The 15,884-nt window shown below is 38.1% G+C and overlaps 1 long non-coding RNA gene and 1 pseudogene across 1 annotated transcript; one reads left to right on the top strand and one right to left on the bottom strand.

Moving 5' to 3' along the window:
* Positions 1-8,991: 8,991 nt before the first annotated feature.
* On the bottom strand, positions 8,992-9,871 carry LOC134222089 (uncharacterized; annotated as a pseudogene).
* A 171-nt stretch (positions 9,872-10,042) lies between these two features.
* On the top strand, positions 10,043-10,504 carry LOC134220723 (uncharacterized). Its single transcript, XR_009982026.1, has 2 exons — positions 10,043-10,129; positions 10,204-10,504. It is a non-coding gene; the product is annotated as an uncharacterized LOC134220723 (long non-coding RNA).
* The last annotated feature ends 5,380 nt before the right edge of the window (positions 10,505-15,884 follow it).

The raw sequence follows: 15,884 nt of genomic DNA, 5'->3' as shown, positions 1-15,884 counted from the left end.
TAGAAGGTATTGCTGGTGGAAGCGGCGGTAGAAAATCAGCCACGCCAATAATTCATTGGAAAATATTTGAATCTCGTGATTCAATCGTGGTTCAAATCTGCAGAAAATATAACGGAGCGTTATGACAGTTTTATTTTTTTGACATTTGACTGGTATAAAACTGAATCTAGAACAGTGCTGGGAAAATAATGTTTCAGATTCATATTCAAACTGACAGGCCCGACAATTTGAATCACTGCTGATTTTACCTAAGAGCAATCGATAACTTTAATGTTGTGAAATCATCGATTATGTTCACTTAATTTGATATCTTTTGGTCGTTTTAACAATTAAAATAACAAAAGGCAGTCAAAATCTTACCGCATACAAATCAATAACTATTCCTGCTGTCGATGAGAAAAAAGAAAACTAATTTTGATATTGGTTTCTATAACAAAATAAGTACAGTTGGATGTCATATCATAAAATTTAGTAATATAAAGCAAAGAGGGATAAAAATATGTAATCAATCATGATGATTCATATGTGAAAATAAATAATGAATCAATTTGATGTCGAAATCAAATATAGTTTTCAGACTGTGCTAGGGTATCTAGCCTAAAGTTATATGCCGAGAATGTCATTTAGTCGAACAGTTCCTTTGGCTGAAAAAAGGTTGGCCCAAGAAATAATCATTTCGAAAATCATTTGGTCGAAATGGCATTCAAAATGGACCGGTCGAAAGCATCGTTCGTCCTAATTGATCATTTTCACCTAAAAATTGATGACCTTTCCTAGAAAATTCTTTCAGTTATTCCAGAATATTCATTTGGAAAGTATCTTCAGATTTTCACGGAACATTTCAAGTTTCGAGCACTCTTTGAAATTATCAAGAGGAGCTCTTTGTATTTATCAGAAAATTGTTTGGAACTTACATGAGAATCTCACAATATCCACGGAAGTTCACCAGTTAACAGGATTAACGAGAACAAACTAATAGCTCAAGATATTGTAAGTTCTTGTTAATGGTAAAATGTTGTTAAAAAAATGTTTCGCTTGTTATTTTACTCATTTTTTTCTTTTTTTTCTTTTTTATCCTTTATTAGAGTGATTTTTCGCATGGATAAGTTCATCACTAGACGGCTAGTTTGGTATAGCCAACTTTAAAACAACGAAAAATGCTCGGATTTTGGGATTTCTTCGAAAATTCTTCTATTTTCAATAAGAACCTTTGGGAAATTCTATGGACCGAAAGCGACAGACGCCGAACTGTTAATTTGGACGAAAAGCCGTTTGCCCTTAGGTCGTCTTGAAAATAACGTTTAGCGAAATGGTTTTGACAGAATGGGCCATTGCCAAATGTAAATGACAGAACTAGTAATATGGACAAAAAATGCCACACGTTTGGCTAAATGGCCTTTTGTCAATTGATCATTGAACAAAATTACGTAGCATCTCTTCTTTTAAGTCGGTATTGGCCTTTAGACCAAAGACATCTAGACACCATTTAGCAAAACAAACACACTACGAAAAATCCAACATTAAGTCATTTAAGACCGACATATAAGGAACCAAAAGACGCAATATTGCGTTCAAATTGTTTACAAGGCTCTGAAAATGTGTATCCTGAATTTTACACGGCAAAAAACTAGTATGTAGAAAAATGGTAAGGCCAGCATGTCAATTTAACACCAGATCTTATGAGGGAGTCCCCTTCGATACCACTCTACCATTCCTGCTGCTTGAGAAGTGAGATCGAAGCAACATGTTCTACAATTTCACGAATATGGGAAGCATCAGCCCATCCACTGCTTGTCTTTAACTGCGCTGAAGCTGAAAAGGAAACGAAAACAGTGCTCAGCTGGTGCGTAAAGAATCTTTTCATGGGTCACTTTGTTTGTTTCGTGGCGCTTGATTTCAGTCATTCTACTGTAAATTTTGCCATTTGGTAATGAGAGCGTTTAATGGATAGCATTCGATATTTGATGACAGAATGAAACTGCAAATATATTGTTTTGGTGTCAAGCAAATATGACACAATATTATGTTATGATTGATATGCATCTCGGTTGATTACGTCTTAAAGGATTGCGTCCTTATAAATTTAGAATTTTTGGTGTGAACGTTTAACGGATCTGTTAATGTCAAAACTGTTTTGACCGAAAATTCAGGTTGGCCGAAAGCGACGTACAGCTAAAAGGAACATTTGTAAAAAATTTTACCGTGACAAGTCATTTGACAGACAATGCCGTTTGGCCTAAAGGTTGTTTGCAGAATGGCCAAATTACCAGTTCCATTTTTGGTTAAACCTTTGTTCGACCTGATAACAGTTTCGTTAATTAGGTTTAATGGTATTTGGCTAGATGACGTTTTAAAAACCAGTATCGAAGAGAGGTTACGAAATTTCGTTCAACGGTCGTTTGACAAAAAGCCTTTTGCCGCAAATGTCATAAGACCAAACGGATGGATATTTTGACTAATTACCCGTACCTTTATTGAAATTTGGTCGTAGACCTGTTGGCCCAAATATATTTTCACCAAATGGCCCATTCTGTCGAACGACTATTTCGACCAATCGTCAGTTTCGAGCTGATAACCTATTCGACCAAACGATCATTTCGGCCAAACGACCTGCTAGGACAAACGATTTTTCGGCCAAATTACCAGTTCAGTCGTATGTCGCTTTCGCACTGAAATTTCCCAAGAATTTCTTTTGGACAATACACTAGACGTTTGATAACTGCAACATGTTTTCATTTCAGTTAGCGAATGTGCCGTTAACTGCGACGCATTTTAGACGTCAAACGATTGTTAAACGTTGTCAGATGCAATAAAGTGCACCTGAGCAGTGCAATGCAACTATCATCAACTTTCGTTTCAACATCGTTTTGAAGTTCAGCTGTCCGATAATGCAAAACTGATGTAACTATCGTATTGCAGTTAAAACAATGCCTATCAGTTACGCAACCTATACTGTAAAAAGAATTTCCGTAGAAATCAAATCGAAAATTTCTTGAAATTCTAAGATTTTCTTATTAATATCTACATTTTGAGCAATCCTGCAGAACGTTCTAAAGAAGCTTCCTTTAAAATTCGGAGAATTTCTCGTGAATATTCAGAGAATTTTCCTTGAAAACTTTCGAGTCTTCGTGGAACCAAACTAGCGTCTTAATTATTGTAGACTAGAAAGCTAATATAAAACTATCCATTCTACCAGCCGCACTCTCTTACAATTATGAATGATTGTCTGTAAATTTCGAACGAATTTTCAACAGAAGCTCATCAGGAACTTTCCGTGATCTTCTGAAGATTTTCCATAGAAGTTAAAAACTATTTCGTGTAAAAACTTTCTAATGTAAATTGACGAATTTTATGCTGAAATTCAGACTATTTTATTTGGGAATTTAAAGAGCTTCTCTTGGTAATTCCGAAGATTCTCGAAACTTCAAAATAGTTACGTGGAAATATGAAAATAATTTCCAAAATTGGAAAAACTGAAATTTGCAGAAGTTCATTAGATTTTTAATGCGAAATTAAAAGATTCTTCAATTGAAAATGGAAGTCCTGAAAATATCGAAAAATGCAAAAAATCTCAAGGAGACGTAATATAAAAATTGCCACGGATTCACGCCGTCGCCGTAAAATAATTTCAGCGTGACGCCGAAAACGCCGCCGCCGCCACCAAAATTCTGACAAACGCCGCCGCCGACGAATATCGGACCACGCCTCTAGGTAAAGGAATTGACGTGGGCAAGGAGGCTGAACCCTTCCAGTTTATCGATGGAAATAAGTGTATTTAGTGTATACTGTTATACTTTTTGCCATTATTTATATCAGCCATAGAAAGCTTACACTAAGTTTGGATAACACCGATATTATAAATGAACTAATTGATAACTATATTTCAGCTTGAGCTGATTGGAGTCGAGTTTCATCGCTAAAAGAGCTTGTAGTTTCTTGTTGATTACAACAATCTCAAACATAGTGAACCTTCAATTCTGCCAAAAAAAGGGAGTCGACACTATAATCCTGAAAAAGTTTCTGAAAATATTTCACCATATTTCCGGAACAATTTCCAGGAATAAGCTATATCTCTGATTAATCCTATCGAACTATCGATCTACAGTCAGCATCGGACGGCCAATTAGTTGTTGTTTCTCGTTCTTCTAGTTCTTTCTCGTCACAAATAATGACAAGCAGAAGAATAAAATCGTCTTTAACATACCCTCGAAAACCGAAACATCTCCGATGTCGAGCCAAACTCAAATTTAGAATTAGGACAAGAAACTAGGATAAATAAAATTTAAAAATGCAATTCTCAACCTTTTTCTAACTCCTGGATATCATAACATAAATGACACACGTGCGTACGGAGGAGCATTTTTTCCTCTGATCCCTAAATTTACAAGTTCTTCTTCTTCTTCTTCTTCTTGTTCTTCTTCTTATTGGCATTACATCCCACACTGGGACAGAGCCGCCTGCAGCTTAGTGTTCATTAAGCACTCCACAGTTATTCACTGCGAGGTTTCTAAGGTTACCATTTTGCATTCGTATATCATGAGGCTAAACGATGATACTTTGATGCCCAAGGAAGTCGAGAAATTTCAATGAAATTGCTCAGGCGGCACGGAATCGAACCCAGCCACCCTCAGCATGGTCGCTTTGTGCGCGCGTCTTACGCACGGCCAAGGAGGCCCTAAATTTACAAGTATATACAAATTATCAAATAAATCAGAATTTATATAAATTATTTATCTTGAACATTAATCAGAATCTTTTCTAGGAATTCTCCAGGAAATGCCCAAATTCCTCCAGAATTTTTGTAGGCATTTCTTCGTTTATTCCTTCAGGAGTTCTTGATTTCAGATATTTCCAGATTTTTTCAGGAATATAGCAGGAATTCCCTTAAGAATTTCTTCAAACATTTCTCCGAATAATCCTACATTAAGTACCCCGAAGTTCGAAAATCATCCCCCTACAAATTCCTCAAAGAATTTCCAAGAAAATTTCTTCAGGAAATCTCCCGAGAGTTCCTTGAGGAATTCCCAAAGGAGTTTTTTTTAAGACTATATGAATGAGTTCCCAAGCAATTCCAGTGCGATTTTTTGAAAAAAAAAAAAACTGGAGAATATCTGTTTGAGTTCCTGGAGGAAATTTTGGATTAATTCTGGAAGCAATTTCCGACGAGCTTCCTCGTAATACTGGAGAAGTTTTGAAAGAGCTGCTAAAAAAAATCTAGGATAAGTTCTTTAAATGGATTTTAAAAAAAATGTTATATGAATTTCAGTGAAAACCAAAGGAATTCTAGCAGAAATTCTCGTAGACGTTCCAAGAGCAATTCCTAGAAATTAGGACAATCGATTTCCGTAAAAAATATTCTTCACGCTTAGCCGAACATACGTTCTACAGCAAGAAAACTAATGTCTAAGTTGATCTATAAAACCCCTTTGAAATATTTCTTTGAGTGTTTCAGGCACAGCTAGAAATCAAATTTGTTGCTAGTTGCACAAGGCATCAATTAATTATTTATAATCATAGACTATATCAAAAATAAGAATAAACCTTTTTGTGCATCCGTGAATAATTTTTTTTACAGTGACGGTGGGATGAGACAATCAGCGCCGATGGCGTGCATGTCTAACATCAACGCTATAATGACCTCCAATTAGCGAACCAGCTAAATAAAACTCAATTGTCGAACGTTTCGATCGTTAATCAATCATCATTTGAAGAACTTTAGTAATAACCAGACCCGGACAATCAGAGACACTCTATAACCAGTTTAAAAAAAGCAAGATCAAGACTTTCTTTATCCAAATGACATATTTAGTGCCACAAACAACCAACTGGTCTAGCACTTCCTGTGCCAATATGCAAAAGTTTCTCACACAATGAAAACACGACAGCCCGCAGTCATCTTCAACTCATCCCAGTCGAGTGATAACGACAGTTTGCGCTCTTGGACGAAGCCTCTTTATGAGCTTGGTCTAACCACAAAACGAAAAAAGTAGTTTCCTGTTATTAAAATTCACACTCACCCTCTGGGCTCATGTCCAGGGTATTTCGGAGAACAGCGGAGGTGGGCGTTGTATGCAACGCACAGAATTGTTTCCCATCTATTCCGGGAAGTTTCCGTTGGCCACATGAAAGCACCATCGTTTCGAAGTCGAAATAGGTGCACCAGCAGCAGCTGGAGCAAAATAGATTCACAGATCCACTGGTGGTGGTGTAGTTGCATCCCGCCTGCGACCGAAGACATCAGAAGAGTTATCATGTGGAGAGGACCTCTGAAGTTGTGGAAATGCTTGGCGCAGCTTCTTATGAACCGCTCCTGCGTTGCCCATTGTCATTTTGGGTAGAGATATAACTGTTTTCAAGTGATTTCATTTGGGGTTTCCTCCACGAAAATCAATTAAAATAATTTTTATTTTTTATTTTTTATTCTTTTTGTTTAATTTTAAATAATTCGAGAAGTTTGTCTTCAAGATTTCTCATTACATCGGCATTACCACCCGACATTACCTTAGTAGCAGGCAAATTTATGAACTTATTGTGTGTAATATAGTGATCAGTGTTTTCAAAAGTATTCCAGATTCAAAGTTCCACATTGTATCTGGGTCTCAATATAAATTGATTTGTGATTTTCGGACTTTTCATGAAAATATGTGAATACTATATACGTGACAGACATAATCGTCTATAATAAAGAGTAGTGATTCGCTATAGAATCTCATCTACAAATTACAATCTCTACAATCTACTTTCTACAATGCGCCGCATGAAGCTCAAAATCCTGCGACTAAGTGAAGTCCGTTGGCCAAACTATGGAGAACACAAACTACCGTCAGGACAGGTGTTGGTATATTCCGGCTGGTTTCCTGAGAGAAAAATCATTGCCAGATTCAGAACACGGGCTAGGAACCTTACGACAACCTAATGTTATGTATCATGAAAATCCAATGTTATGAGCAAAAATGGTGAGCTGTTCGCAGAGCGGGCAAGAACCAGACCAGCCAAATACGAGTCCCATCGCTGGTATTCGGCTCTAGAGAAGGAAGCTACAGACGGAAAAAGAGACCATGCGTAGACTCCCTGGCCGACGAAGAAGAGAAATGAGAAAAGTATGATATCTTACGAAGCCTGACACGATAGACACCAGTGAAAGACATAACAGGACAGTTGATCACTGACCAAACAGATCAGCTAAAACGTTGGTGCGAGCACTTCGAACTACATCTTCAAGATTCAAGCTCGACCAACCATCTACGTCCGTGTCAACTCCGAAGCTCCTTCACTGCAGGAGATTGAAGCTGCCATTCAAAGCCCTCCTTAGCCGTGCGGTAAGATGCGCGGCTATAAAGCAAGATCATGCTGAGGGTGGCTGGGTTCGAGGTCAGTCCTTTCGCATTGAAAATTGCCTCGACTCTATGGGCATAAAAGTATCATCGTGCAACCTCACGATATACGAATGCAAAAATGGTAACTTGGCTTAGAAACCTCGCGGTTAATAACTGTGGAAGTGCAAAAGTGAACACTAAGCAACGAGGCGATAATGTCCCAGTGGGAGGATGTAATGCCAATAAGAAGAAGAAGATCCAAAGCAATGAGGCTCAAAATTGACCCCATGCCATCCTCGCAAATATATCATCAATTATTCTGCAACATGTGGGACACTGAGATTTTTACATGCCTGAATTGTTCTCAAAGTTCTGTCTGAGCAAAGCTATCCTAAATCCACAGGCTTTGGAGTTCTCACTCATATGAATAAAAACATTGATTATTGGGTGAGAAATTGTATTTCATGTGCACATTTCCTTATTGTTATTGATGTAGGAAAAGATCCTATTTTATTTTTATTCAGATTAAGAGAAAGACAGAATCATCGTATTCGGCACGAAGTCGCACAGACTGGTCGAGATCGCACCTAACATTAGACAACGGACAGAACATTTACAAAACACCAGTGGACAGTGTTTTCTCTACTAGGATGAGTATCGAACCCACACTCCGCAGCACGCAAATGCGATCAAACAGGAACTCACGATTTAGCTCAAGACTTCCCAAAAAAATACTACTATAGCGATGTAATTGCGAATCTGTAATGCTGTCGATTGTCTCGAATTCTCATCTTAGAGTTGCACAAGGTATTTAATAGGAGTGCATGTAATGTGACGAAAAACACATACACACACATCAACATAATGCATAAACGGAAAAGTTATTTCTCTTGTGTGGTTACCCAAAATAACTCCATAGTAGGCAAACCACGGCAAACTACTCTTACGTATTCCCGTCGTTCCCCATTCTAGTGATGGCCCCTGGAGAATAGGCACCGTCACCGTACGATTCCTGAATGCTTCCAGCAGTTACCTAAAATAGCCCAAAAGAGCATGAAGGAAGCTGTTGTTAAAGTTTAGAAACCCTGTACGGAAACAATTTTCACATCGGTGACTTTCGTTCTACATAGCCACAAAGTTGGCAGGAAAATCCCCTCTGTGAACTGGAAATCTAAGAAAAGTAATTCCATCGCCCTCACCATAAATGGGCTCATCAGTTAGCCTGGCTGCTCGTCAGCTGATTCAACAATGTTTCGCATTTTACGTCACGACTCAAACCATTTCTCGACGGATTGAGCATAGGTAGAGCATTATTTTTTATATCGATTATTGTTATAGCAAATTTTTTGGCCTTCTATTATTTCACCGGACAATAATTATTCACGAGTGCGCTGTCTCTAAAGCTTCACCTGTCTCATTTGCCTAGTTATCCAAAAACTAATAGGAAATGTTCGATCTCAATCTCACTGTACACATATTCATCTCATTGCTAAACAAAGAAATGGCACCAAATTCTGTTTTTTTGCCAACATGCGTGCTCACTGTTGAAAAAAATCACAAAAATAATAATCAAACCAAATTCCTTTCCATTGCTTTATTTTTGATGGGATGAAAATAGGTGCTATGAGATTAAGTGGCAAACCGTTCCCCTATAATCTACAGTTAAAGAAGATAATCAATACAAGCAAATTTTATTTCCTATCACACCGGTTTTCGCCACTCGTAACTTTTTACTCTTTTTACCATTCTTCCCTTTCCAGCAGCATCGCCTTTTCTAGCACTAGTTTTCTACTTTTCCTTCTGCCGCAACACGTTGCCGGTGGTGTATCCGTTTCTTCAACGGTTGGCTTGGGAAGAGGCATGTCGCTACCACATCCAGTGCCACAGCCTCCAGCGCAGAACTTTGACCAAATTCCTCACACCGATGCAAAGGACACTTGCTCGACTGCCCTCGAGCACCCTATCCGAAGCTGCCATGCGCATTACCATATCAGCTGAGCTGTCCGCCGTTGAATCCTTGCCGCGGCCGCAACAGCTATCCACAAGTCTTCTACCTGATCGCTCTTCGAGTTCGAGATCTGTCCGATTAGCGTTTGAGCTGCTTAGGACTTCGGATGATGTATCATGTCGGAAAACGTTGAATACATCGGAGAAGAGAAGTTATACGAGTAATGGTGCTAATGGAATCGGTTGAACCAGTCTGAGGCACGTTTTCAGAGGATTCGAAAACCGTGTCTTGATTGGTAGATTAGGGTGATCGGTCAGTGCTCCTTCAAACTGTGCAGCTTGGTTTACCAGCATACCCGGTAACTTGTTGAATGACTGTACGCTGATGGATTTATCCTGAACATTTACTTCATTAGATTGCTTGCTGGGCCGCCAGGTTTTTGCAAACGCATCGGCGTTCCTTTCGCTAGGCGCTTCGACGATCCATGATCCCAATCACTGTACTGTACTTCCAGTTTGTGTTTGAGATCAGTTTTAGTAAGCCGTGCTTTGCAGCTTGAGTTTCGATAGTGCTTTCTGCAGATGCGGTTGATGTTGTCATCGGAGAAATTTCGAAGTCACAATCTCCTGCGTGAGTTCGGACAATTTCAGACTTTTTCCCGCTCATGATTACAAGTAAAATCCTTTTTTTTATAATCGAATTCATGACTATGAATTCACTTTAATTTCTTTATTCGTGACAAGGGTAAATATGGAGACATCCGTTGCCGAAGAGAGTACAATACAACCCGCGCCTCACGAAGGACTTGGACGCTTTCAATCGAAACTGATGGCTAACTTGAACTTGCCCTACCCAAAGATGATTGGTGAGTTATAACTGGAATAGTGAGATTAAGCTGTTTATGAGTACTAATGAATATTATTTAATTTGTAATTATAGACAAAGCTGTACCCGCTAACCGTGAATGTGGACTCTACGACATACCAAAGGACAAGTGAAGAACAAATCAAGCAAAATCACAAACATATACCGGTTTAACATCTACTTATGATCCGAAGCAATATCAGCTTTTAAGCAGTATTTTATGTTACTTGTATGGTGATCAAATTTTGGGCTTTCACCGAAGAGTTTACTTTTTGTTAAATATATAAAAAAAATGCTTCAGTGGTCGATCAAATATCAGGACATGCAGCAAATATCAAGATCGTACTTGAACAATAAACCTATATCTTGGCTTGTAGTCATTCACTTGCAAACATTTTTCCAATTGTTTGAGAAAGTTGTTTTTTGAAATTAATATGAACATGTAGAACATACTCTGTTGTTACAATACTAAACGCATCACAAATTATTATTCGTTTGGATCGCTATTTGTGAACCATTTACATTGGGTTGTTGTCCGATATCCCTGACTACGAATCCGGCCCAACACACAGATCGTCCGTTTTCCGCGATGTGAACCAAAGATCAGTAGATCAATACCAAATTTTCAAAGCAGATAAGTCGTTTTGAAGAATTTGGTATTGAGATGGTTTTCTAAACGCCAGCGTCCAGCAAGCCGTCCCGGTCTTTGCGCATGGGAAGGGAAACGGGTCTTCCGAACTCATATTACCGGCAAGTACGATCAATCAACCACCGCCTGCCTTCCTGATTTATTATCCTGATTTCCAGAGCAACAGCCCTCGTCCAAAATCGCAACGTCATTTTGTACTATCATAACGTTGGCGGAATATGAATGGTCTAGTGGAGGATTATCGACTAGCGGTCATGGATCATTGTTACGATATCATAGTTCTGAACGAGACTTGGCTAGACTCTCGCACAATTTTCAAAGCTATATTTTTGGAACTGGGTACGAGGTTTTTCGATGATGATCGAAACTCGAATATCAGCAGGAAATCGACAGGAGGTGGCATCATGCCGATCAGTCTTCTTTGCGCCGGGAAATAGCGTCTCCCAACCAAGGAATCATCGTTCTGACGAGTTCAACCTTGCAGGAGACGCGTGGGTTCCAACTCAGAACGGTTTTCCACCTACGCCCTGATCAGGAGCATTCCTCGTTTCACTCGGGAGCTCTCAGGTTGTTGGATAATTACAGTACCAGCAACTTTATCTCAAGTTAATTCGCATCATGAATGAGAATAATCGCTTGCTGGATCTGTGCTTCGTCGGCGGTCGTTACACCGCTCGATTCATTTCCACTGCACCTGCTCCTTTATGGACAAGGCTGCCATGACGACGTCCGTGACTATAAGTTGGTACCTCAACGGCTGTGTCATATGTTTTTCGCAAGGCGAATTATTGGAGTATTGCCGAAGTGCTATCTAACTTGGATTGGCAGAGTATCCTCGACCCGGCTGATGCAAATATCGCTGCACAAACTTTTCTCATGTATTGGCATATGTTAGTGACAGACATGTTCCAAAGAAGATTGTCCATACTGAATCTAGGGTTCCGTGGATGACAATTGACCTTCGTTCGTTGAAAAGCATAGCACAGCATAGCATATGTGATTGTACAAATCGTGGGTGGTTATACAATGCTCAATTCAAGAATTGACCTTCGTTCGTTGAAAAGGACAAAAAGGCCGTCCTGAAAAAGGTTCACAAGGTTTCGCACTTCTTCCCTAATTTAGCTTGTTTACATATGAGTTCAGCTCTAGCGGACAATGCACTATCCGACAATACTAGCACGAAATTAGCATAATGTAAACGCTTATTAGCGAAGACAATTCCTGTTTACATTGTGCTAATATCGCGCTAGTATTGTCGGACAGTGCATTGTTCGCTAGAACTAGCTCATATGTAAACGGGCCATAAACACTGTCGATGTAAGTAGCGGGATACAAGACACTCAGCTGGTTGGCCCACCAATTGGGAAGCAGAGAAGAGTTCAAATAAGGTATAAAAGAAAAGTACATTCGCTCGCAAAGCTTTCAGTCTTTTTATACCATCATTAGAAATTTGTGGTTATTTGAAAAGATCGTTTTATGACTTTTTGCACTTAGCTGAAGCAAACAGCCTTTTCAAGGCTCTAAGAGTTAAAATAATGTTCTCCTTCAGTCGTTATCGCACGGATTAGAAGGCTCTTCAGTGAAAGGGCTCAGATACAGTCTATATCCCCTGCTGAGCCAACTTGGGGTTTATTTCAGGCAGTCCTTCAGTGGGAAGGCTAATCGAGGCTAATATTTCGTGACCGGACAGATACTTCCTGAATTTTTTTTTGATGATTCTTGTTCGAGGTAGATTTGATTTCTGTGTCGGTTTGATGAGAAGATTTTGCCAAGGAATGGTATGCAACGCCGATTATTTATCCAAAATAGTTGATGTGAGAAATTTGAACATATTATGTATCTTAAAGGCATGGTCAAGTCAAGTACTACGTCCACTTAGCGGTTATGTCACAGACATTACCCACTGTTCGTTTTTTATAGATTTTTTGTATTTTTTTTCCATTGCTCAACTGTCAAAATCACCGAAAATCAGTAAAATCACAGATAACAGATATTGAGGCTGGCATCCGATACGTGTGTAAACATCCGCAACTGTTAATTCAAATGTATTTTAAATTGGGACCGCGTTTGGCAATCGATTGGATATGGCGCAAGGATCAATGTTATTGCGCATAAGCCCCAAAATTTTATTCCCACCTTTGGGTTTTCGTGCCGAGCACTCAGCGCCAGACTCAGCGACAAGGAGATAGTGGTCAAGTTGGTACTCCTGATTTTTTGACAACTGATGTCGATTGGTTGTGTGAGTGCATCGGTGTCAAAAAATAGAGCTTTCAGCTGAAAATTTAATTGTCAAATGCACATTTTGACAGCAATATAGATGTATGAGTGAATAAACTGTGCAAATGCTCTATCGCGGAAGCAGTCGCTGAAGACAAGTGTCAATGGTTTCAGTGACGAAACGAATAGTTTCAATGCAAAAGCAATATTGAAAACGCAGCCTGAATGCGGCTATCAAATGAATTGGCTGCGTTCTACGGTTGTTATTCAGCTGTGTCCGTATGAACTGCCGCAATCAGTTGAGTAGATGGCAGTAGTAATAACGTATTATCAATTAGTGTAAATCCGAATTATAGCCGCTAACAAAGTTGGATTTTTCTCACAATTCGGGAGTGGGTGCTGTTTTCATTTGGCGATGTGCTATATAGCGCACTACTTCCGAAATTAGGTTTAACGTATGGATTGTGAGAAAAATCCAACTTCAATAGCGGCTATAATTCGATTTTCTACTGAATGTATAATATATAAATTCAAAAGTTTACACAGGATTTTCAATAAAATTTATTCTAGCCTAAATATCTGTTATCTGTGGTAAAATTATTTAACGAACAGTTCTGCTATTGAGATTTCGGTAAAATTTTACCGAATTCGGCGATTTATTTTAAGTGTGCAGTTTTCATAGTTTACCGAGCAAAACCATAGAAAAATGTAGAGAATCGAGAATAAGACTTATTGTGTAACTTAGTGTGTAATCCAGAGTTGGTCTGCTGGATTTATTCGCCGATTGTTAGGGGAGAATATAAACAAAATACCCAACCATTTCCAATGTATTGGTGCAAAATTTACAAACCCAGATACATTTCACAATAATCTTCTATTCAAAACAATAAGGTTTTTCATGACTTTCTAACGCATTTAAAAATGTTTTAAAAATAGGCCTGAGACAGAAACACCAGAATGGTGGTCTAAAATGACTCAATTACATGTAAAATGCTGGTGAACGCATGATTGTTTGTTTTTTCTGGATTGAATCACAATCTTACGGATGTGGTGGAAGAATAGCAAATCATTAAATTTGAGTGAATATGAAGGGATTTTGCTATTTTTTTTCAATGGAGCTCAATGATGGATAACTAATTATGAATCGTAATGGTAATATACGTTCATAAATGTACTACAACAGATTATATGAGTGATTTTATGAGTAAGGCCATTTTGCCCCAGGGCACAATAGGAAAAAAGGAGGTATTTTTGGCCAAAATTATGAATTCTGCAATAAACAGTGGTATTCATCATAAAAACATAGATAAAAAATAAAATATTTTTCTGAGCCTTCAATGGGTATAAATAATTTTCGTCATAGTATCTATTTTTGTCATATTCTAAAAAAACCAACGGAATTTGGTCACTTTTTGGCTTGCAATAAGCCTGTTTGATGCTGAATAAAATACTAATGGTCATAAAAAGTGTTTAACTGTATATTCGTGTCACAGACAAATGAACGCAACACAGATTTCCTAAAATGATCAAAATAGCACTATTAGCTTCTGGTGTTGAATTCACTGAGTATAACTTATTAAACCAACAAAGGAAGGTAGAACATATTCAATTAGCGTTAAATTGTGACATCAACGAAATGGAATTTCATTTATTTGATCATTAGGATTTCTTTCATAATTATAAAAAGGTATTGTGCCAATGAGTTATTCAACACACTACTCATCCAACACGTTATGACACGTTATGGATAAATCTATAATTCGCTTCTATAATGTAGTAATGTCAAAATTGTAAATTTTGAACAACTTCCCTTCTCACTGCGTAACGCTTTTTATATGATAGATGATTTTTTTTAATATTGTGCAACGTTAAGGCATAACCCCCCCTTAAAATGTTATGTGAATTATGTTCGTCACCAAATTCAATTGAAGTGGCATTTTTGAGTAACTCAGATTAAAATTGAAAAATAAGAAGTTTACCAAAACACCTGATTAATCCCCATAGCGGTAATGTTGTCTTTCTCGTTCATTATAAGAAAATGTATTTTGGCCATAACTATTGAGCCCATAGTCCAATCCAGCCCATTTTTAATAGGGAACAATGGAACAACGTTCTCTGACGAATGAAACTTGTTGCAAGTAAATCGGTTTAGAGTAAGTGCTTAAACAAGAATTAAGACCCTTTTTGCTCACATACTTACAGACATTCACACACACGTACACACAGACATCACCTCAATTTATCGAACTGAGTCGATCGGTATACAACACTATGAGTGTTTAGGCTTTTTTTAATGCTTTTAGAGCGATCATATAGCTTCTACGTATACTAAGTACACGAGAAAGGCAAAAATGGACTATTTTTAAAATTCATGTATCTTACAAAATTGTGAGTTTGGGCAGAATTTTATTCATAGTCCTCAAAGCTTAAGAGTTCAATAGTGTAGTGCATGATGTTTTACTGCGGGGTATAGCGGGGTACCAAACTGTTTTGTTCGTTAAATATTGCGTAAAATATGCTTTTACAAAACTACTAAAAACTAATTTCTGGACTATTATTACAATATCTAGCCTGTTGCATAGATCTGTTTAAGAGCTTTGTAATGATATATAAATATGTCACCACAGATAACAGATATTGAAGCTAGAACAAATTTTATAGAAAATCCTGTGTAAACTTTTGAATTGATATACGTTGGCCCACTACTGCCATCTACTCAACTGTTTGCGGCAGTACATAAGGATGCAGCTGATTAATAACCGTCGAACGCAGCCAATGCATTTGACAGCCGCATTCGGACTGCGTTTTCAATAACAATGATCCTTGCACCTTCTCCAATCGATTGCCAAACGCAGTCCCAGTTTAAAATACATTTAAATTAACAGTTGCG

Source organism: Armigeres subalbatus, chromosome 3, assembly GCF_024139115.2.
Source record: "Armigeres subalbatus isolate Guangzhou_Male chromosome 3, GZ_Asu_2, whole genome shotgun sequence".
Taxonomy (NCBI): domain Eukaryota; kingdom Metazoa; phylum Arthropoda; class Insecta; order Diptera; family Culicidae; genus Armigeres; species Armigeres subalbatus.
Note: the sequence above shows the minus strand (reverse complement) of the source record. Positions and strands in the feature narration are given on the sequence as shown.